The sequence below is a fragment of the Oncorhynchus masou genome, chromosome 30, assembly GCF_036934945.1.
Source record: "Oncorhynchus masou masou isolate Uvic2021 chromosome 30, UVic_Omas_1.1, whole genome shotgun sequence".
Classification (NCBI taxonomy): Eukaryota; Metazoa; Chordata; class Actinopteri; order Salmoniformes; family Salmonidae; genus Oncorhynchus; species Oncorhynchus masou.
The window spans coordinates 56,009,956-56,034,889 of record NC_088241.1 but is presented as its reverse complement, the minus strand read 5'-3'; the positions used below and the strand labels follow the sequence as shown (position 1 = coordinate 56,034,889).

General features: G+C 43.9%; 1 long non-coding RNA gene across 1 annotated transcript in view; it reads left to right on the top strand.

Moving 5' to 3' along the window:
- The window catches only part of LOC135523200 (uncharacterized), a 50,129-nt gene extending 28,981 nt beyond the window's left edge, over window positions 1–21,148 (top strand). The window contains exons 5-8 of the long non-coding RNA XR_010452796.1: window positions 4,321–4,446; window positions 7,899–7,939; window positions 9,269–9,600; window positions 21,061–21,148. This is a non-coding gene — a long non-coding RNA (uncharacterized LOC135523200). The remainder of the gene's footprint in view (window positions 1–4,320; window positions 4,447–7,898; window positions 7,940–9,268; window positions 9,601–21,060) is intronic.
- Window positions 21,149–24,934: the final 3,786 nt, after the last annotated feature.

Genomic DNA, 24,934 nt, shown 5'->3' with positions numbered 1-24,934 from the left:
CTTCAGTCAGTCAGTCAGTCAGTCAGTCAGTCAGTCAGTCAGTCAGTCATTCTTCAGTCAGTCAGTCAGTCAGTCAGTCAGTCAGTCATTCTTCAGTCAGTCAGTCAGTCAGTCAGTCAGTCATTCTTCAGTCAGTCAGTCAGTCTTCAGTCAGTCAGTCAGTCAGTCAGTCAGTCAGTCAGTCAGTCTTCAGTCAGTCAGTCAGTCAGTCAGTCAGTCAGTCAGTCAGTCAGTCAGTCAGTCAGTCAGTCTTCAGTCAGTCAGTCGTCAGTCAGTCAGTCAGTCAGTCTTCAGTCAGTCAGTCAGTCAGTCAGTTTCTTCAGTCAGTCAGTCAGTCAGTCAGTCAGTCAGTCAGTCAGTCATTCTTCAGTCAGTCAGTCAGTCAGTCAGTCAGTCAGTCAGTCATTCTTCAGTCAGGCAGGGGGGATTCTAACAGTCTATACATTTTCCTAACCAGCCTTTTCCCCAGGAGGTGTTTACTGTCACGTTGCGTTGGGTGTCTGCCTGGCAGGCAGCAGTATTTCTCCAGGCTGTCAATCTCCACACACACTAACCTGCCATGTTAGATTTGACCTCCACTGGGAGTGATTACTGCCTGGGCTGCGGAGGGAGAGACATCCTTCATCTCTGCTGTACAGATACTCTGTGGGGTTACCTGGAAGACACTTGAATACACCCAAACCACACACAAGTGTGTGCGCAAACACGGCATACTCTCTCTCTCTCTCTCTCTCTCTCTCTCTCTCTCTCTCTCTCTTCTCTCTCTCTCTCTCTCTCTCTCTCTCTCTCTCTCTCTCTCTCTCTCTCTCTCTCTCTCTCTCTCTCACACACACACACACACTGCAGTTTGTATTGAACTGCGTTAGAGTAGTGAGAGTGCCATTGGTTTTGGCTGGTGCCATTGGCAGTCATTGTGGTCCAGTATGTATGTGGGAGGCGTCTGAGAGGCCTGTTAATTAATGCTGTTATATGATAACACTCTACCCTGGGATTTGGGCAAACTACAAGCTTTTAGCTTCTCTTATACTTCATGTTTATGGACTATAGGCATTTTTTACGAATGTATTTACATTGAAGAATTAGTTGTCTTTCTGGCAAGGAGTTCAGAATTTCAAACAGTTTACAACTAATCCCATATAACTACTTCTTTATCTCAAAATGCAGGATCCTAGAGATGTGGATCCTAGCGATGTGGATCCTAGCGATGTGGACCCTAGCGATGTGGACCCTAGCGATGTGGATCCTAGAGATGTGGATCCTAGCGATGTGGATCCTAGCGATATGGATCCTAGCGATGTGGATCCTAGCGATGTGGATCCTAGCGATGTGGATCCTAGCGATGTGGATCCTAGCAATGTGGATCCTAGCAATGTGAGGAGACTTACTGGAGTTCTAACTCTCTTTACTGGTGAGGAGTTTTACGAGGAGCTGTACTGTAATCCTCTGGTCTAGAGTCTCACCTTAGACATTCACCAGCATGGGGCAAGTCCCTTTACCTCTCACAGTCACAACACACTGTCTTCAGGCTGTCTCTGACTTAGTCATATTGACATATTTCACTTGTAGCTCGGGGGGAAAGGTATGGTACTGATGCCTTTTAAGCTGAGAGAGGAGTGACTCAGGCCTCCTAGATCAGACAGTCAGACAGTGTGTGTTTGTCACTGTTGGACTGATCATACTGCTTGCCTTAAGCCCCACTCTGAGGATTATGACTACACAAGTCAAGCTTTCTACCAGTGATTCATCATACAGTATGTGTTTGGTGGTTAAATTCCAGGATATTACTTCCTATTTCAATATTGAGGAGGTTAAGTCACTATGACCAGGACTCACTAGTTAAATAGATATACATCGCAATGTGACTTCTCTGGTTAAATATAACAGTATTTCACACTGTTATATTGTTTTTTTGTTTCTATTCCATAATGGGCGCTTGTAATGTACTCAGTTTCATTTATTGCATAACTGCCTTACTGTCAAAATATTAGATGTCTGGAAGATTTAGCGTTCCTTGTCATTTTTGGGGTAAAATAGAAGAACAAGCATTTTTATTGTTGTTCCTATAGCAGTATCAGGTTCTCCATTAGAGAAGAACCAGTGCCTCTGTCTAGTACCCCCGGGGATCTGATCTGCATAGCCATGTTCTACCAGCGGAGTGGTCCGCTCATGACGCTGTTAGCAACCAACTGGTCTGTCAGCCATAAATGTACTAGCTTATTCCATCATCATTGATGGAGGGGTTGGGGTTGGCAGTAACACAGCCGTATAACCCACCCAGGTACAGCCCTCTGTTCTGTTTAGCCCTTGATAGAAACTCAGCACTGCCTCCCTTCCCTGCCTATTTCTGGCTATGAAAATTATAATATGGAACAAAGATTAGAATGGAATTATCGTGGCCCGGGAGGCATTTACACACCCCGCTACGGCAGACGGTCAGCGGTTTAGCTAGCTGGTAGGGGAAGGAGGGGAAAAACCCCTTGGCCCTCAAGAGTAATGGTAATACATTAGGTTGTGAGCACGGCTGCTATTCTAGCTGTACATTATGTATGTTCCATTTATACTACCTCTGCGCTGACGGATAGGTCATTACTCCCCGCGCCGATGAACACTTATCAGGGCCCACCGCTGTTTATGGCAACGATCAACAGCACCTGTCAGTCAAGGTCATCGCTTTGTGTGTCCTCTTTAATAGGTCCCTCTTCACAATTGTTGAACTTTGCATGGAGGCCGCCGTCTATGTGTGTGTGTGTGTGTGTGTGTGTGTGTGTGTGTGTGTGGGGGGGGGGGGTTCAGGCCGGCTGCTTTATGAAGAAGGTGCTGCCTGGGTCTTTAATATCCTACCCTGGGAGAGTCCCTTCACCATTACTGTACTTACCACTGTGTATGATCAACTGAGATATCCCATGGAATAACTCATATGTAGGGTTAGATAGAAAATTATGTCTTGAGTGGTCTGTCGAGCTTATGGGTAGTGCGTGTTGGCTCACAGGATGATGCGAATTGGGGTTGCAATGTGTGTGTACGAGTATGAAGGCATGCGGTATGTGTGTGCATACGTATGTGCATGTGTATGAAATTTAGTGTGTGTGCATGTTTTTATGGATGTGTCTTTCCGTGTGTGCGTGTGTGTGTGTGTGTGTGCGTGCGTATGTATGATAAGTTCAGCTGACAGGATCCTCAAAGCCTTTTCGTCACTGCAGGGCCAATGCTAATGCATGGCTGGTTCTGTTATACCAGCTAGCTAGCTGTGGCCCACAGTGCGGCTAAGTCAGCCTTCGGCCCTGGGACAAACATACAGCTTCTGGTTGTGGGATTCTTATAGCCAAGAGCCACTAACATTTGTCGTAGTGACTCTGCTGAATCTCATAGCAGTGTTTTGGGTTGAAACACCTTAATTTACTTATCCAGACTGCTTAGGTAATACGAAATAAGGCCTCTTTCACGACACTGTGTATTTGGTTTTGTGTTAAAGGTTAGGTTTGGATTTCTTAATGTGATTTCAATGTGATTGCCCCTGAAGTGACATTTGTGAGAGGTTTTTTAACTTCTCGATATAAATATATTTGGAGGGGGAAAGGTTTTGAAAATCTGTAATAATGTTGGTGACTGAAAGAAAAAAAATCTGAAAATTAAACATCTTGTCAGTTTGACCATAGTAACGCGTGAGTCTGTTTCAATCTCTCTGCCAAGTTGTGTCTGTGTAGGAAGAGGAAGGATGGTCTTCTGACATGTTATTGCCATGTCAAGAGGATTCAATATCACATAACCAGTTTGACATGTATCTGTGAGGACCAGCATGGCTCCTGATGAATCAGGATCCTACACCATAGAGGTAAATGTGTTGCCATGGTGTTGCACCATGTGCCAAAAAGCGGATTCAAGATGTTGCAAGTAAAACAAGGTCTATTCGATGAGCATTGTTGCATGAATGACAAACTGCATATTTTAAAAGTCACAAACACATGATGAGAAAGAAGTCCTTCACAGCATTCCATCACCCTGTATTTTGATTGAAGTGTATTGATCATTTTGTATTCCTATAAAATTGAAATCCTCTACTGTGGCTTGATCATACTAACTGATTAAGATGGACAAGATGTTTCACTGTCATCATTTTTCTCTCAGTCACTCAGCAACATTATTTACAACCAGCCTCTCTCTCCTCTCAACCCTCTGAAATCCGTCTAACTTCCAGTCATAATCTGAGCTGTAAAAATGAACAGTTCCTCTTCTTCCCTTTGACACAATGCTGACAGGAGTCACTTTGATATACTTTAGGAGTATGAATTTTCCATCGCTTCTGCTTTTTTCCTACCCCAGGGTCCATCTCTGCAGACATTGGGAGCTGTCATTCCGCGACACCCTGTGACGTGGCTGACACTCAGCCATTATGACAAGTGCTGGACAGCAGGCACTGTTCTAGGCAGTCTGGCTGTATATCTTCAGGTAAAGTGCCCCAACATGTAAACGGATGATCTATAAATGTGTCCCTACTGTAGACGTTTTTTCTCATAGCCAGATCAAATTTGAAAAAAAGAGAAAAAAGAGAAAACGATGCATAATCTTTTAGTCTTGGATAGTGAAATTTGATCATTTTGCTGTCGTTCTAACATTACTAAAAATATATCACCATTATCTTTTTTCTACAACAATATAATGTGATATAGCTGGTTGATAATAATTTACATGGTAGAAAACTGATTTATAACAAACTGGACCAGACGCCATTTATTATATACTGACTCAGTAAAAACATGATTTCATGTGTTTTATATATATTTCAACACTATAAGGTAGGAGTAATACAGTGAAATTGTGAAAACGGTAATAGTGGTCTGTTAGTGGTGGGATGGAGTTTTGTCCTGCCTGGTGTCTTCATATTAGTTCATAGACCAATAAGAAAGAGAGGTCCAAACCTCTCTGCCAGTACATTTTTTTGATTTCTTCTCCCCACTCCCAGACAGCCCTATCAAAATTCTTGCTTGAGAAATTGATCTTTGTTAAAAAGCTATTTTTGTTTCTTTCTGATGACTTAAACTGAGAACAATCACAGTAAGGTACTTAATTGTTAACCAGAAATTATTTGATATTGAGATTAAAAACAGCTGCAGTGGGTTTTTAACCACTAAACCATTTCCTTTTGGACGGTGAACCAGAGACAGCACAAAAATACACAACCACAAAAATCTCACAGCTCTAACCGACCACATGCTACAGTAACGGCCCCCGATCAGGTGCTACATACTACTCCTGCCTTGACTGACCTTCTCCTAAACCCTGTGTCTGTTACCAGTCCTCTATCCAGAAGTTCCAGGAGGGGTAGTGTGTATTGCGTGCATTGTGCGAGCCAGTGGGGTGTGTGTTCACTGAGCGTCGTGGAATAGACACCTTGGTCGTGCCTGTTGAGAGATCGTCACAGTATGCTGTTCACGCAATCTGCCTGTTACAGCTGATCTGACCAATGCCTATAGGCGCACAGAGACAGTAGACAGATTTAGATGTAGCTGTTATTATGGTGTCAGTGACACATTGTTTTATTTGTCCTGGGCTGATTCAGGTGATAGTTCTGTATGTAGTCTGCCTCAATCTATCAATTCAAATAGTATTTTTTGTAGGTTAAGGTTCTGGGGTGTTCTAAGTGTTTGGTTTGACTGAGGTTATGTGGTGTTCTCTATTTGTCATGTGTCAGAGCTTAGGGCTAGAGTGAGCCAGGGTGTTTGTGGTGTCGATATGGGCAGCTGAGATGCTCTGATGCGTCTCAGATTGATATGTTGGTGGCCAGACCGCTGGTGTTTGCTGTTTGCCTGCGTCCATAGCCTGGGATCTATGTCCCGAATGCAGTTCACAGCTTACAAGGCCCCTCCTGTCACCACACACTCACCACTGCAGGGCCCCATACACACAGACACACGCACACGCGCACGCACACACACACACACACACATGCACACACACACACACACACACACACACACACACACACACACACACACACACACACACACACACACACACACACACACACACACACACACACACCACTCTGGGGCCAGTCTTACCACACACACATGTCACCACGCTCATCTGTCACCAAGGAAACCACCACAGGCTGCAGGCTTGGCACAAAGACATTCTCTGACTGAGGGTGCTGGGAGCCAGTCAAAATGTTAAGGATTTGAGATGCCAGATCGGACAAGTGTTGATTTGAGGAGAAAAGCTGTTGAAGCAACAGGGATAGACAGTTAGATAGATAATGATGTATTGTAGTAACATGACATTGGCCTTCCTTCTTCATGGCTATCTATACACTGACTGAGTCAGTAAACAGATAAAATTAGGAATATATAAATGCGTTCCAGAAGGATAAAAGACAGATAGATAGGGTTGAATACCACATTCTTGGTCATGTAGATTTTGAAACAGTTATCACATATTTGAATTGAAATAGTGTCCTTGCAGTCTAAATCCTGTGATGATAATACTCTCACCCTCCAGAGGGTACATTATGCCCATCACTGTCTGGCTGTAGACATCTGCCTCTTTGTTGCTGCTGCTGCTGCTGCTGTGATACAGAGATGGTCTATTTACTGGGTGTGGTCAAGACGTTTTGTTTACTTCAGACCAGGAGCTGTAAGTAAGCATTATTATCATTATTTTCCATCTGCATTCGCTCAAGAAACAGCTGTTGAAGTTTGAGCGCGATCCAAAGTGGCAGGGCCTGGAGTTGTTCTTGTTCATTCGGCAAACTTGGCTTTGACGCGATGGCTTCTGGCAGCGCTTTGTGCTGAATTCAACATCTGTGACAACCTTTAGCACCGCTCTCTCACTGTCCAGCTCTCTCTCTCTATCTTTCTCTCTCTCTCTATCTATCTTTCTCTCTCTCTGTCTCTCTCTCTCTCTCTCTCTGCCTCTCTCTCTCTCTGCCTCTCTCTCTCTGCCTCTCTCTCTCTGCCTCTCTCTCTCGCTCTCTCGGTCTTTATTGCTCTCTCTCTCTGTCTTTATCTCTCTGTCTTTATTGCTCGCTCTCTCTCACTCTCACTCTCTTTCTCTCCCTCTCTCTGCCCTCTCTATCTTTCTATTTCTCACTCTCTCCTCTCATGCCTCCTCTATCTGAAATATGGAACTGAAGGGGAAAGTGAGAACCTCCTGGATTTGATGCCACTGGATCATTGTGGGCTGCCAGGCCCTATCTCCAACATTGTGCCAGTCAGCTGGTCCCAAGGTCGTTGGGTCACCTAAACATATGGACTCTCTGCCTTGTCCTTAAAGGTCATTGCCTAGCATATGTTTAGACTAGAGAACCCTGTCCCTCTTTGATGATGACATCAACGGCAGCATGAGGGAAAATATCACTCCCATCACCTCGGCAGTGTGGACAGTTGCCTCGGCAATGCAAGCCACAGCGTCAGAGTCCTCAAATGGTCTTCATTTTAACACCCTCATGTGAGATCTTGTTCTATTTAATGAGTTGTTGTTGATTATGAATATTTTAAGCTTGTTCTTTTAACTTATCGGCAAACCCCTTCACAATAACCTTGTTGGAGTCTGATTTTGTTCAGTTCGACAAACAACAACATTTATTTACCTTTGAAAATAACAAGCTAATTTGTCCCCTGCACCTGTTCCTGTCCCTTTCCGTCTGCCGCGGTTCTGTTACACAGTCAAGTTTGAACAGCAGTCTGTCACTGCTGTGATGTCAGAGGCTCTTAGGGGTCAGAACAGGAATTATTGAACACAGGGTGGGTGACAGAGGGAGATGCCGCTGGGAGCAAACAGATGTTGCAATCATAAAGAAATACACAAGCTCTGAAAGAATTATGAGGAGGTGTGAGCAGGGGAGGGCACAGGAAGGGTCGAGCAACAGACGACTCACTATTCTTCTTCACTGTGAATCACAGCGACACACAGAGGATTCCGATTCAAGCGAATCGTCTTGGAGGTGAGAGCCGGGTGAATTATCTCAACATTGTTGTGGTTCTGTGTTAGAATGCCTGATGAGACCTAGCCATTGTCCTTCAAGAAAACGTCTTGCCACTAGACAGCTGTTCTGAACATACTGCAGATCCATTATTTATACCCACTGGGGTCTCAGGACACTCCATGCAATGTCAATGTGTTTTAAAGCATTTACACCACCCAGCTTAGCGATGAAATCTGTAAAAAAGCAAAGAACCTGACAGAATCTCCTCAGAACATGGATTTAGCAGAAGTGCTTTGTTTCCCAGTAATTTTACATTGATCCTTGCTTGTAAAGAAGTCAAAGGCTGAGTCTGTTTGAACATTTTACCCATGATGACTGATGGCTGTGCACATGGCTGTGCACCCTGAAAGAGGAAGAACATCATACTAGGTCCAGGGCTGCTCCTGGATCATGACAGGATTATTAAATGGCCTAAATATCCTAAATGCTTCCAAATCTTTAGGCCCAGAACATGCATAGGATTCATAACATTGTAAAATGTTGCATCAGTGTAGTTGTATGACCTACAGTATGGGACAATCTCTTTCTGTCAAGTTTGACAAATCAATGTACAGTCACACTCAAACTTGAATGGGCCTTCCAATCCACTCCCCATCTCACTCTGCTGGCCCTTTAGTCCCTCCATGTGTCTCTGTCTCTGTGAATACAGCAGAACAGTATAGAGAGTAGTAGTCTTTACATTGGATGGCGTGTTGCCAGACGAAAAGGGTGTCATCTAGACCTGCCTCTATGACTGCGCTGCAGTGTTAACAGCGCCAGGAGGAACTGAGCGAAGGCCAGAGGGGTGATGTAAGTATTGACACACTCCATGAAGTCACTTCCTCATTGTCTCTGCCAGGGCCCAACTTCAGGGGACCACACAATGGGAGAAACATAGATTGTGAATTCTTGGCAGAGGGAGGAGAGACTCCATTAAAAAGGCAAATGTGATTTTTTTGAAAGTGAAGACGTTGAAGTCTTGGCGATTGTCAGCAAGGGGTTAGCCTAAAGGGATGTGACATGGAAATGATTCTTCTGCGCCTAATGTGGCTAGTCACTCTGAGGAAAATCTGGAAGAATGACAAAAATGCTAGTCTAATTTACTAACAATTTATCCAGCCCCCCCCCTCTTACGACACAGAGCCTGTCAGAGAGATGTACTGTAAACGCCCAGAGATGTATTTGTCCACTGACACTGTTTATAGTAGAGGAGACAAGAGGGTCAATTATTTCTGAGTGTCTTTGTATTCATCCCAGCAGGGGAAGTGATAACTAACTATTATTCTGTGGTTTTTTGTCTCCAACCAGGTCTGATTAACATCAAGTCACCCTGGTCAAACCACCATTGTCACTGCCCTAGCTGTTTCTGTATCTCTGTCTGTGAATGTCAGTGTGTGTAGTGTTTTGCGTTCCATCTCTTCAAACCTGTGTGAACCAGAGGACTCCCTGTGGAGTGACATTTTGGGGGAGAGACAAAGGAGAATGGCACACTTTAACCAGACCCCCTGACAAACATGGCTACACTACAAACGTTCCTCTGTCTGGTTCTGGATGAAACACTTCTGCTGACACGATGAGACATTCAACAAGCCGGACAAAAGGTTAAGTTTGGAAAGATCAGATAACATTCAGTACAAAAGGTATTTTTGTCTAAAAATGTTCCTAGGCCTATACAGATTCCATTTATCCCCAATATCAATTACCTGAAATATAAACTGTTATATAAACTATTAAAAAAGGCTACCGTCATATCAGCTGCCACCAGCCCTCCAGTCCCCCTTCTTCCCAGCTAGCAGCCACAGCCCTTCAGTCCCCCTTCTTCCCAGCTAGCGGCTACAGCCCTTCAGTCCCCCTTCTTCCCAGCTAGCAGCCACAGCCCTTCAGTCCCCCTTCTTCCCAGCTAGCAGCCACAGCCCTTCAGTCCCCCTTCTTCCCAGCTAGCAGCCACAGCCCTCCAGTCCCCCTTCTTCCCAGCTAGCAGCCACAGCCCTTCAGTCCCCCTTCTTCCCAGCTAGCAGCCACAGCCCTTCAGTCCCCCTTCTTCCCAGCTAGCAGCCACAGCCCTTCAGTCCTCCTTCTTCCCAGCTAGCAGCCACAGCCCTTCAGTCCCCCTTCTTCCCAGCTAGCAGCCACAGCCCTTCAGTCCCCCTTCTTCCCAGCTCCCAGCCCTCCAGTCCCCCTTCTTCCCAGCTAGCTGCCACAGCCCTTCAGTCCCCCTTCTTCCCAGCTAGCAGCCACAGCCCTTCAGTCCTCCTTCTTCCCAGCTAGCAGCTACAGCCCTTCAGTCCCCCTTCTTCCCAGCTAGCAGCCACAGCCCTTCAGTCCCCTTCTTCCCAGCTAGCAGCCACAGCCCTTCAGTCCCCTTCTTCCCAGCTAGCAGCCACAGCCCTTCAGTCCCCCTTCTTCCCAGCTAGCAGCCACAGCCCTTCAGTCCCCCTTCTTCCCAGCTAGCAGCCACAGCCCTTCAGTCCCCCTTCTTCCCAGCTAGCAGCCACAGCCCTTCAGTCCCCCTTCTTCCCAGCTAGCAGCCACAGCCCTTCAGTCCCCCTTCTTCCCAGCTAGCAGCCACAGCCCTTCAGTCCCCCTTCTTCCCAGCTAGCAGCCACAGCCCTTCAGTCCCCCTTCTTCCCAGCTAGCAGCCACAGCCCTTCAGTCCCCCTTCTTCCCAGCTAGCAGCCACCCTTCAGTCCCTTCAGTCAGCCCTTCTTCCCAGCTAGCAGCCACAGCCCTTCAGTGCCCCTTCTTCACAGCTAGCAGCCACAGCCCTTCAGTCCCCTTTCTTCCCAGCTAGCAGCCACAGCCCTTCAGTCCCCTTTCTTCCCAGCTAGCAGCCACAGCCCTTCAGTGCCCCTTCTTCCCAGCTAGCAGCCACAGCCCTTCAGTCCCCCTTCTTCCCAGCTAGCAGCCACAGCCCTTCAGTCCCCTTTCTTCCCAGCTAGCAGCCACAGCCCTTCAGTCCCCTTCTTCCCAACTGTGCTCTGTAAAATACAACCGTCCTCATGAGTGTGAAAAACCGATCATGATGACCATGTTGTAAACCTTCAGAGGTCAACATTGTATAATGCCCCCTCTCCCTTGTAATCTTGGATTAGTCCTTTGATTATTCCATCCCCTCTGGAATGAACTATTACAGTGCCGTGGGAAGAGCATTAAGCCACTGTACCCTATTTGGCAGAAGTTCACTTTGTGAGAAAACACCACCCGCGCACCATGTTTCCCATTACCTCAACCACCTAGAGATAAATGGGTGTTTCTCCTTTCTGCCATAAGGTTTTAGATCAGTGGATGTGTGTTGACCATCTGACTGCCGCTAATAATACTGTTTCAGAGCAAATAAAACAGACAGTTATAATGTGTTGTTTTCCCTGTCAGGCTCGGCCTGCGGTAAGCAGTAGATATCCCTGGCTGTGCTCTCTGTCCTGTGTTTGTGGGCGGTAACAGAGAGGGGACAGTGGTCTGTGACAGGTTAACTCTGCTGTGTAAATTCCTTGGGCCGTGTATGATGTAGCCTGTGATCCGGCCATCATTGATTAGATCTGAGCCAGTAAATATCCTGTGATTAAAGTTTTGTTCATGTAGCCTCCCCGAGTCACCTTCACAGCTGGGAGGCAAGGGGCCACCTTGTTTACCACTCCTCGTCTGTCACCCCACCGGCTCATCTCCTCAGCCCCACCAAAGCATGACATTTTATCTGACAAGCAGGCTGAACGTTAGCTGTGTGTGTGTGTGTGTGTGTGTGTGTGTGTGTGTGTGTGTGTGTGTGTGTGTGTGTGTGTGTGTGTGTGTGTGTGTGTGTGTGTGTGTGTGTGTGTGTGTGTGTTTGCATGCGTACGAGCATGTGCGCGTGCTTGTGTGTAGGGTTTTGTGAACCTAAAGACATATGTCGAGTCAAATGTGTTTTTGTATTGTTTGTTTTTAAACTCTCTTTATCCACACCTTGAGAGTGTACAGTAAGTAAGCTTTATCCACACATTGAGAGTGTACAGTAAGTAACCTTTATCCACACCTTGAGAGTGTACAGTAAGTAAGCTTTATCCACACATTGAGAGTGTACAGTAAGTAACTTTTATCCACACCTTGAGAGTGTACAGTAAGTAACCTTTAAACATACATTGAGAGTGTACAGTAAGTAACTTTATCCACACATTGAGAGTGTACAGTAAGTAACCTTTATCCACACATTGACAGTGTACAGTAAGTAACCTTTATCCACGCCTTGAGAGTGTACAGTAAGTAACCTTTATCCACACATTGAGAGTGTACAGTAAGTAACCTTTATCCACACATTGAGAGTGTACAGTAAGTAACCTTTATCCACACATTGAGAGTGTACAGTAAGTAACCTTTATCCACACATTGACAGTGTACAGTAAGTAACCTTTATCCACACATTAAGAGTGTACAGTAAGTAACCTTTATCCACACATTGAGAGTGTACAGTAAATAACCTTTATCCACACATTGAGAGTGTACAGTAAGTAACCTTTATCCACACATTGAGTGTAGTTGAGAGAGTACAGTAAGTAACCTTTATCCACACATTGAGAGTGTACAGTAAGTAACCTTTATCCACACAATGAGAGTGTCTAGTAAGTAACCTTTATCCACACATTGAGAGTGTACAGTAAGTAACCTTTAAAGACACATTGAGAGTGTACAGTAAGTAACCTTTATCCACACAATGAGAGTGTACAGTAAGTAACCTTTATCCACACATTGAGAGTGTACAGTAAACCTTTATACACACATTGAGAGTGTACAGTAAGTAACCTTTATCCACACATTGAGAGTGTACAGTAAGTAACCTTTATCCACACATTGACAGTGTACTGTAAGTAACCTTTATCCACGCATTGAGAGTGTACAGTAAGTAACCTTTATTCACACATTGACAGTGTACAGTAAGTAACCTGTATCCACACATTGAGAGTGTAAAGTAAGTAACCTTTATCCACACATTGAGAGTGTACAGTAAGTAACCTTTAAACACACATTGAGAGTGTACAGTAAGTAACCTTTATCCACACAATGAGAGTGTCTAGTAAGTAACCTTTAAACACACATTGAAACTGAGCTGGGCATGCAGTCAATATTGCTGAGTAATGTTTGTTGAAACCCAGATAACAATTCTAGTGAGAGAGAACATGTTTGTAATGTTACCCATAATGTTCCCATAATGTTGAGTGTCCAGTTTTCCATTAGTTAGGTGAACATTCTGTCTATGTCAGCAAAAACCTTCTGAGAACCTTTTTAGAATGTTGTGGTGTTAAAGTTAGAAGGACATTCCCTTAATGTCAAACAGAACTTATCTAGAACATGGTTATAATGTTCTCAGAATATACCACATTAATGTTCTGGACAAGTTTCATGGAACCGTTGCAAGAACATTCCTGTGCCCAGTTTTCTGAGGGTTAGGAGAATATTCCATCATTCACACACACAGAACATGGTTGCCATGTTCTCAGAATGTAAGATATTAACGTTCTAAACCTGTTTCATGGAACCGTTGCAAGAACATTTCTGTGTATTAGTTGTCACCTGATGGTCCCATAGAAACAGGGATAAATTTCATTTTTTGCTTTCACCAAGCCCATCAAGGCCCTGATTGGTTAACCGCTAATCCATTCACAGCTCTTTTTGTGTATTGAAAAGGTCAGGAATACTCACACACAGTGCTTTTAACACACAGTGTTTTAAATACACTGGACATATTTGACTGCTTGTTCATGTATGCAGTAATAAGTATGGCCTCATCTGGGATTTGAACTCACAGCCTCTTGGGTCAAGACATTTAGATATTCCTGCTATGCCACTATGTCTGTATCAGTCATCAATACATTTGACTCTTTTCTCATCGTTGTTCTGATTTCATTATTTCAACAATTGAAGGGCTTTCTGTATAGTTGTGTAATGTTGGTATGGCATGTTAACCGGTTTTAATGATACTCCTGAATCACTATGATCAAAAAACATTTTTACCAGAGCTGATAGTTACTTCAAAGTGCTATTGTTTATACCTATCAAGTTGTTTCAGATCTCCACAGGTGCCGAGGGAGGAGGGGTTAGGGTTTATTCTGTACATGGCTAACTACACTGGCCCAATAAGCACAAGCTCTACAGTTATCCCTTATACGGACAGTGGTTAGGGTGTTTGTCATTGGTGCTGATATTCTGGGTTTAAGACATGCTAGTGGAGTCATCCTACTCTCACATACTTAGCAATATATGTTAATGTCATTATCTGGCAACAGCTATGAGAAACCGATCTGATCTAATTAAAATGAGTTTCTCGTTGAAATATGAGAATCAGAGGAATTCTAGATAGCTGAGCATCCCTCTCCATACCGTCCACAACACAAATACCAAGTAGAACAAACGTGTCTCTGATAATGAATCACATCAGCTCTCATCATTGCCTTTCAATCTGAAACATTCCTCATTTGTTGCCAAAACATGGTCCAGATGGTAGTGTTGGTTCTGGTAGAAACATGGTCCAGGTGGAAGTGTTGGTTCTGATAGAAACATGGTCCTGGTGGTAGAAACATGGTCCTGGTGGTAGTGTTGGTTCTGGTAGAAACATGGTCCAGATGGTAGTGTTGGTTCTGGTTGAAACATGGTCCTGGTGGTAGTGTTGGTTCTGATAGAAACATGGTCCCTGGTGGTAGTGTTGGTTCTGGTTGAAACATGGTCCTGGTGGCAGTGTTGGTTCTGGTTGAAACATGGTCCTGGTGGTAGAAACATGGTCCTGGTGGTAGAAACATGGTCCTGGTGGTAGTGTTGGTTCTGGTAGAAACATGGTCCTGGTGGTAGTGTTGGTTCTGATAGAAACATGGTCCTGGTGGTAGTGTTGGTTCTGATAGAAACATGGTCCTGGTGGTAGTGTTGGTTCTGGTTGAAACATGGTCCTGGTGGTAGTGTTCGTTCTGGTAGAAACCTGGTCCTGGTGGTAGTGTTGGTTCTGGTTGAAACATGGTCCTGGTGGTTGTGTTGGTTCTGGTAGAAACATGGTCCTGGTGGTAGTGTTGGTTCTGGTTGAAACATGGTCCTGGTAGTAGTGTTGGTTCTGGTTGAAACATGGTCCTGGTAGTAGTGTTGGTTCTGGTAGAAACATGGTCCTGGTGGTAGTGTTGGTTCTGGTAGAAACATGGTCCTGGTGGTAGTGTTGGTTCTGGTAGAAACATGGTCCTGGTGGTAGTGTTGGTTCTGGTAGAAACATGGTCCTGGTGGTAGTGTTGGTTCTGGTAGAAACATGGTCCTGGTGGTAGTGTTGGTTCTGGTAGAAACATGGTCCTGGTGGTAGTGTTGGTTCTGATAGAAACATGGTCCTGGTGGTAGTGTTGGTTCTGGTAGAAACATGGTCCTGGTGGTAGTGTTGGTTCTGATAGAAACATGGTCCTGGTGGTAGTGTTGGTTCTGATAGAAACATGGTCCTGGTGGTAGTGTTGGTTCTGGTAGAAACATGGTCCTGGTGGTAGTGTTGGTTCTGATAGAAACATGGTCCTGGTGGTAGTGTTGGTTCTGATAGAAACATGGTCCTGGTGGTAGTGTTGGTTCTGATAGAAACATGGTCCTGGTGGTAGTGTTGGTTCTGGTAGAAACATGGTCCTGGTGGTAGTGTTGGTTCTGGTAGAAACATGGTCCTGGTGGTAGTGTTGGTTCTGGTAGAAACATGGTCCTGGTGGTAGTGTTGGTTCTGGTAGAAACATGGTCCTGGTGGTAGTGTTGGTTCTGGTAGAAACATGGTCCTGGTGGTAGTGTTGGTTCTGGTAGAAACATGGTCCTGGTGGTAGTGTTGGTTCTGGTAGAAACATGGTCCTGGTGGTAGTGTTGGTTCTGGTAGAAACATGGTCCTGGTGGTAGTGTTGGTTCTGGTAGAAACATGGTCCTGGTGGTAGTGTTGGTTCTGGTAGAAACATACCCACAACATGGTTGCCATATTCTCAGAATATCAAAAATGTGTGTATTTACAGTAGCATTTCTGTACATACCATTTAAAGCAAAACCATACACAACACAGGGTTCCATCTCCAAACTGCAACAGAATCACTTGGGACACATCACAGAAATCACAATACGTTAAAGGAACAATCTGCAGTTGCTGCATCCATCTTTGAACCTTTAAATGAATGATATACATGGTATGTAGTGTGGATTTCAAGAAGACGATGGAGAGATGCTCAGCTATAAGAATGATTATATACTGATCATTTATGAGAAGTAGTGAATGTGGTCGTAATTCATGCTCAAGGGGTAATCCTACGGGTTTCCATCTTTCGTTGAGAAACGAATCTTAATTAGATCAGATAAGGGTGTTGTAACATTTGCCAAATAATGGCATTAACATATATTGCTAAGAATGTGAAAGTACGGTGACTCCCCTAGTGGGTCTCAAACCCAGGCTACCAGCACCAACACCCCAACCCTTGTCCAAATAAGCCAGGGTTTCCCAATGGTTGATTTCATTTTGTCCCCCATGTTTTTTTGAGACCCCCCCCCCCCAAAAAAAATCTAAAATCTAAATAATAGACTGTAAATTTACCAGGAAAATTATCTCAAAGTGATTTTAATTGAGGAAATCTGTTTCCAAGTATTCCCGCATTTAGATAGAGAGTTATATGTGATGTTATCAAGGTTTGGGTTGATTTAGTTGTTGTCAAATACTGTGTCTGTTTGGGATAATCTGTTTTTAACGTCTGGAGAACCTGCAATCAATCACTGGAAAATAAACTGGATGAGCTCCGTTCAGATGGGACATTAAAACCTGTAATATCCTACGTTTCACCGAGACGTGGCTGAACAAGGACATGGATCATATACAGTTAGCTGGGTTTTGAGTGCATGGGCTGCACAGGACAGCAGCCTCTGGTAAGACCAGGGGGATGGTGTATGTAGGATGACCACATTTAAGATATCCAAATGCGAGTCAACAGGATGATTTTGCGGAACATTCACGGCACAATATAACTTACATGAATCTTCCTAGTGTGCCCGCGCTGTTGAGTTTTGGCCGCATGACAATTTTTGGGGACTATTCAGCTAACTATCCTAAAATTAGGTGATGTTTTTATTTTTTAACAGTAACTATTATATGTGGCTATGTTATGTAGAATACTATTAAATCATTATGTGATCTTCCAAGACATTGATTCAGCTTTTAAACGAGCACCATTGCTAGAAGTGGCGCTCCGGTGTGGTATGCTCTGGCAGAACTACCCCCTGCAGTCCACTGCACCGACCAAGCAATTGAAGCGCAGCCTATTCTTGATGCAGAAAGGAGAGACCGCATGTGTGGCTGTTTTATGAACATTTTGGAATATTTGGCCAAGAAAACATTTCTGGTTGGTCTCGGGGAATGTAAAACAGTTAGGATGGGAGCCTTTTGTTAAAATGGAATTGACTGAAGTAGCAGAAAGTTTGTTGAATGAGCAACTAGTGAGCATGGAGAGCCTCACAAGTTTGTCGAAATTAGTTTATCTTTCGGTCTAATACTGTACGTCTATTTAAGTACTTTTGTAGCTCTTTATCAGAAGCACGCTTTTGGTACCAGGTGGTGCCAGGACAACAACATCTCCCTCAACGTGAGCAAGACAAAGGAGCTGATTGTAGACTACAGGAAAAGGAGGGCAAAGCACGCCCCATTCACATCAAAGGGGCTGTAGTGGAGTGGGTTGATAGCCTCAAGTGCCTTGGTGTCCACATCAATATTGACCTATAATGGTCCAAACACACCAGCACAGTTGTGAAGAGGGAACGACAAAACCTATTCCCACTCAGGAGGCTGAAAAGATTTGGCATAGGACCTTAGATCCTCAAACAGTTCTACAGCTGTACCATCAAAAGCATCCTGACTGGTTGCATCACCGCTTGGTATGGCAACTGCAAGGCGCTACAGAAGGTAATGTGTACCATCCGGGATCTCTATACCAGGCGGTGTCAGAGGAAGGTCCTAATGATGGTCAAAGACTCCAGCCACCCAAGTCATAGATTGTTCTCTCTACAGCATGGGAAGTGGTACCGGAGCGCCAAGTCTGGGACTAAAAGTCTCCTTAACAGCTTCTACCTCCAAGCCATAAGACTGCTAAACAGTGAATCAAATGGCTACCTGGACTATTTCTATTGACCCCATTATTTTATTATGATTTATTATGATTTTTTGCACTGACTCTCTAGCACAGGTGCAATGTACACTCATTGGACTCTAACCACACACTCACGTATATTACACTGACACTCCACACACACACACACACACACACACACACACACACACACACACACACACACACACACACACACACACACACACACACACACACACATTCCTTCATTCTCGCCACATACACTGCTGCTGCTCTCTGTTTATTATCTATGCATAGTCACTTTATCCCTCCCTACATGTACATATTACCTCAATTACCTCGACTAATCCATACCACTGCACATTGACTCGGTACCGGTACCCTTTGTATGTAGCCTCGTCATTGTTATTTTATTGTGTTACTATTTTTAGTTAAGTTTATTTAGCACATTTTTCTTACTTACATTTAAACAATTCTGCATTGTTGGTTAAGGGTTCATAAGTAAGCATTTCATGGTAAGGTTGCATGAGACAAATAACATTTTATTTTATTTTTGCTCTGTAAAATTGTTTAACTATGTTCCAGCCCCAGACCATCCACTCAAGGGGAGGTCGTCCCACTGCTGAATGTAATTGGGGACCCATGCAATAAGGGATACCTCTAGGGCATGTGCTTATTGTGCCAGTATATTTAGGCCCTGTCCAGAAGAAACCTTAACCCCTCCTCCCTAGGCACATGTGTAGATCTGAAACAACTTGATAGGTGTAAACAATAGGGTAAGTTTACCAGGAAAGTAACTATCAGCTCTGGTAAAAGTACACTGAAGAAAATATATTTTTTTATCATATTGATTCTGAAATCATTAAAACAGGTTAATATGCCCCACCAACATTAGTCAACTATATAGAAAGCCCTTAAGTTGCTGAAATCAGTGAAGAAAATCAATGATGAGAGGATAGTCAGATTACAGTTTTTTACAATCGTGAGGACCTATTTCTCAATACTTCATTTTTCAAAACTCTTCACACAGTGAGCACAACAGCATGTGGGCTAAACTATGGATCATTTTTCATTGCTTTGACACAAAATGCATTCAATGACTATATCTTAATGAATTATTTTCTCACTCAGACACAACCACCACCAAAACTCTATGTACCTACAGGCCAATTTGCACATGTTTACATACTCTTTTCAAAACTGTTAAACTTAAGTTCACAGAGTGGTTTTCAGCCCATCCCAGGATGGTGTCACTTTCCTCCCACCTTACTCTCCATTCCTCAAACCCATAGAGGAATTTAAGGTTTACGACCACCATCCACATGATCAAAAGTCCCTCCTGGACGCAATGAATGCTGGATGCCTGAACATATCTGCAGAAGATTGCCAGGGATGGACCAGGCCAAAATATTCTTTTCTAGGTGTATTGCCCAAGATGACATAAGATGTGATGTGGATGAGAACCTGTGGCTAAATGCAGAAGACAGGGTTGACTAGCATTGCTACTGTATCTGTAGATGGTGTATATACAAATTCTTGATTTTGGAATCACGCAATGACAAAGAATGACATAAAACATATTGAAGCATATTGCATCATGTCTGATACATTCCTGTAACATATACTGCAGTGAATTCTAAACAGTAGAGGTGTCATTCTTGTTTTGTAATGAAAACATTGTGTAATGCTACCTGTTGTTAGTGTTGTTTAGGTCATTGTTTTATGAGTGACAAAGTGTGCTTGTTGGGTGACAGCCTTTGCTAGTGTTATGGAAGAATGAGTTGATTTGAGACATGTATGAAGTGTTTTGGTAGTTTTAGTGCATTTTGGATGTGAAATGAACTGCCATGCCAAGCTGAAAGTTGGTTAGGAGAACTGTGTGAAGAGTTTTGAAAAAGTGACCTAAGTATTGAGAAATTGGTTCTAGCGATTGTAGAAAAAACTGTAACTGATACCTGACATGGTGGCATAGCTGGAAAAATGGAGTACCGTGAACCAAGAGGTTGTGAATTCAAACCCCAGGGAAGACATTGAATAATAATTACTATGCATATGCAAAATGTAATCATGTTTGTCAAAGTGTTTCAAATGTGTAAGTTGAAAACACTGCGTGTATGTTAAAAGCACCGTGTGTGAGTATGCCTAACCTTACCACTAGACAAAGAGCTGTGAGTGGTTCACCAATCAGGGCCTTGATTGGCTTGGCAACAAGATGTGTGTGTAGTTATTATTCTTTTTTAACGCAAATCTTCTTGGAACATTCCCATGAAATGTCTAGAACATTAATATCGTATGTTATGAGAACATGGCAACCATGTTCTGTGTGTGTCTGGTGGGATGTTGATGGAATATTCTCCTAACCCACAGAAGACTGGACACAAAAATGCTCTTGCAAAGTTCTCAATTTCACGTGTCCTCCATAACATTAGTATCTTATGCTGTGAGAACATGGCAATCATGTCCTGTGTATTCTTCGAGGGACGTTGACCGAATATTATCCTCACCCACACAAAACTGGACACGTTAATGTTCTTGCATTGTTCCCATGAAATGTGTCTAGAACATTAATTTCTTAAGTTCTGAGAACATGGTAACCACATTCTGGGTACGTGCTATTTGACATGAAGGGAATGGTCTCTTGGAAAATTCTTTGCACTTCATGGGAAGATAATGACCTAATGAGACTCTTAAGGGAATGTTCTCTAAAGTTGTGGGAACGCTTGTTGTTAGCTGGGAAGATGCCTTTCAATTTTGTTTAATGATGTATAATCCTCCTTACAGGGATAGGAAGCGTTATTGAAAACAGTGTTTTACTGGAACATTACATGGCTGCAACATGTTATAGATTAACCACAACACTTGGTTAACACCATAATGGTTCATTCGACTAATGAATAGACTGAACTAATTACAGTAGCCAGAGTGTATCCATGTAACGCCAGGGAGGAAATGAAGTGTTTAAACAGAGCTTGTCGAACTGCAACTGAATCGTGTCTAATTAACAACCCTTCCTTTTTGCAGCCACCTGAACACTGTCTCCAAGTGGCATCTTTGAATAGGACATCTCCCTGTGTAAAAACTCCTGTCTCATTTCTACATCTCTCCAGCTAGCTTCGGTAAATACCTCTATCTTATCTCAAGCACTGTCACTTCAGTCCGTCTTTGTTTCGCAATTACTCATTTCCAAAACCAGTTCACTTGGAAAACACACTTGGATGACCCTGGATTGTCAACACAGGACTCGTACCCGGAACATGATCTCACTGATTGCCATCCCCCGTTCTCAATGACGACCGTGTGATTGTCATTCTAAGATGGTGTAACATCCACGGACATCCATGTCATCTTAATAAAGACACTAAAGCGCACATCAGCCCTCCAACATAGAACAGAGTCCTGACCTGTCTGGGAATATAGACCTCTAATTGCTCCTGTGTGGTGGTGCAACAGAATCCTTTCCCTCTCCACACGTCATATCAACCCAACTGTACTGGTCGTCACTGTCAATAGGCCTGAGAAATGTACTTAACAAGCTCCCGATTACATAAATCTAGCCTGTCTATATCGCACAGGAGCCACCTCTCTGAGAAACTTTTAAGGAGACTTTTATATTTGAATACCAAGGCAAGATTATATTGGATGGATGGAGAAAAGTTGAAAAAAAAACACTACAATTTGCTAATTCTGTCATTGTCAATATCAGACACCGGCCGTGAAGAGAGGGAGGGATCGGATTAAGTTTCTGGGCTCTGTGTAAGGGGGCGTCAGTGGCTTTGACAGGCCCAGTGAAATATGTTCCCCTCTACCTTTTTCATTACTAGGAGCAGGGACCCAAAATGCAAATGTGGATGTCTCCCTCCAGGGAGCTCATTAGAAATGTGACACATCCAACAACCGCTTCAAAACACCCGACAAGATAGTCCAATACCACCATATTAATATTGTTTCTTCAAATTCAAATCTCACTTTTCTCTAGTCTTTGTGGTTGCCCTTCATATTTTTTAAACTTGATGTCAGACATTTAGGGCTTCAATACTTAAATGGGTGTCAATATATATATTTCTACGTTGGGTTATTGTTGCTTTGTGTTTTGCATCTCACGTCTCTCTCGTGTTATTGCTCAGATGACCTCAGCGTTCACTCTGATCACTCTCATCATGACTATTGTTCAAGATGTCTGGAAGCCACATTACCAGAAGACAAAGACCAGACCATCCACTGTCTATTTTCAGTCTGTGTGAGAAGGAGATGACAGGTAAACTGAATCTGTCGTCGTGGCTGTCTTAGGGGATGATACATTGGCTTAATGGGGGCTAGACTGGAAAGCCCTGATGAGGGGGCTTAGAAGGGGAGTGGGCAGGGGGTTAAATTACATGGTTTTATAGCCTATCACCATAGTTATATCCGCATGGTAATTTCAGCCATCTCTTTCTGCATCATAAGGCCGGTGGGATGGTTGGTCTTAAGCTCGGTTAAACAAACATCTCTCTGGCGGTACCTGGCACATGTGTCATATCACAGCCAACCAGCTGACAGACAGACACGTTCACTGAGGCTCTGGCCAGACCAGTATATCAGCTTTGGGGTTGACAGTGGGACTGGATATGGAACGGTGTGGAGGCTAGAGAGCAGGCTTGATTGTGACTTTATCCTGTATAGAGGCAAGAGAGCACATTCATTTCCATTTCAATCCAGTTCAACTGGACATAGAATTAGAATTTTCTTACTTAGTTAGCTGGAATTCAACATTGAAACGGCATAGACAAACGGAATAGACAATAAGTCTGCCTCTACATGAAATGTTTAACAGCAGTCTAATCATCAACAATCCATTATAAGGCATTCATTCTTCTTGACTATTTACCAGAGTTTGTTTCAAACCCAACTCATTACTTGTGATAGATTAGTTAATTACAATGAGGTGTTGTTTATCATTGATTCTAATAATAAATAGGCCTCATCAGTAAGTGAATGGGACGTACCTATCAGGAAGACTCATTCTCTAATAAGTGTCATCAGATTAATGAATAAAAACCTCACTAATGTTGCTTCACTCAATTATTATTGTCTCTCTATCTCTGTTTCTCTCTCTGTCTCTGTCTCTCTCTCTCTCTTTCCCTCCTGTCTCTCTCGCTCTCTCGCTCTCCCCCTCTCTCTATCTGTTTCTCTCTCTGTCTCTGTCTCTCTGTCTCTCTCTCTCTAGCTCTCTCTCTCGCTCTCTCTCGCTCTCTCTCTCTCTCTCTCTCTTCTCTCTCTCTCTCTCTCTCTCTCTCTCTCTTTCCCTCTGTCTCTCTCTCACTCTCTCTCGCTCTCCCCCCCTCCTGTCTCTCTCTCTCACTCTGACTCTCTCTCGCTCTCCCCCCCTCTCTCTATCTGTTTCTGTCTCTGTCTCTCTGTCTCTCTCTCTCTAGCTCTCTCTCTCGCTCTCTCTCGCTCTCTCTCTCTCTCTCTCTCTCTCTCTCTCTCTCTCTCTCTCTCTCTCTCTCTCTCTTTCCCTCTGTCTCTCTCTCACTCTCTCTCGCTCTCCCCCCTCTCTCTTTCTCTCTCTCTCTCTCTCTCTCTCTCGCTCTCTCGCTCTCCCCCTCTCTCTCTCTTTCTCCCTCTCTCTCTCTCTTTCTCTCTCTCTCGCTCTCCCCCCCTCTCTCTCTTTCTCCCTCTCTCTCCCCCCTCTCTCTCTCTCCCCATCTCTCTCTATCTAGCAATCTCTCTCTCTCCCCTTTAAATATTCTCTCTTATCAAGCATCACTTGTGGCAGGGCCTGGTAGTACTGGTATTGTGTATTGTCACACCATTACTCTCTGTCATCTCTGCCACTGCTACTGTAATGTTTGTTTGGTCGCTGTTTCCATAAAGACACAAACAACTGAAACAAATTCAATAGAATATGACATTAGAACTACAGGTACTTTAACAGTAACCAGAGTCCTTATGTTCCTCCTGCTAACCAAAACGCCGTCAGAAAGTGGTTGATTCATCACATCCCGCCTGGGAGGGATTCACAGACCACCTCAGTTCACCCTACACACCACTAGGCTAAGAGACGGGTGAATTAACGAGAGAGAGAGAGAGAGAGAGAGAGAGAGAGAGAGAGAGAGTGAGACAGTGACAGTAAGATAGAGAGTGAGGGGGAGAGAGAGAGAGAGAGAGAGAGAGAGAGAGAGAGAGAGAGAGAGAGAGAGACAGTGACAGTGAAGATAGAGAGTGAGAGAGTGAGGGGAAGAGAGAGAGAGAGAGGGGGAGAGAGAGAGAGACAGTGACAGTAAGATAGAGAGTGAGGGGGAGAGAGAGAGAGAGTGACAGTAAGATAGAGAGAGAGAGAGAGAGAGAGAGAGAGAGAGAGAGAGACAGTGACAGTGACAGTAAGATAGAGAGTGAGAGAGAGAGGGAGAGAGAGAGAGAGAGAGAGAGAGAGAGAGAGAGAGAGAGAGAGAGAGAGACAGTGACAGTGACAGTAAGATAGAGAGTGAGGGGGAGAGAGCGAGAGAGAGAGAGAGAGAGAGAGAGAGACAGTGACAGTGACAGTAAGATAGAGAGTGAGGGGGAGAGAGAGAGGGGAGGGATAACTTATCATCCATTAAAATATACAACCCCCGTTACTCCTGGAAGCGCTTATCGTAACACAAGACAAGGGGCCATGTGACCTTCAGACATTAAACAGTCCTGTTAATTGACTAATAATAAAATATTTTTATTGTGTAAAAAAAACCTTTAGGATAATTGAATTCTCCTTTTTGCTGAGGTTGTAAAACATGACTGTTAATGGTACTAATGAGAAAGAGTATAAGATGGGAGCTCTCCGTGATTGCTCCCTCCCCCTCCTTCATCTCTCCATCCCTCTCTCCATTCCTCCTCCCCCACTTTCCTCCCTGCAAACTTTACATTTAAACCACTCTCA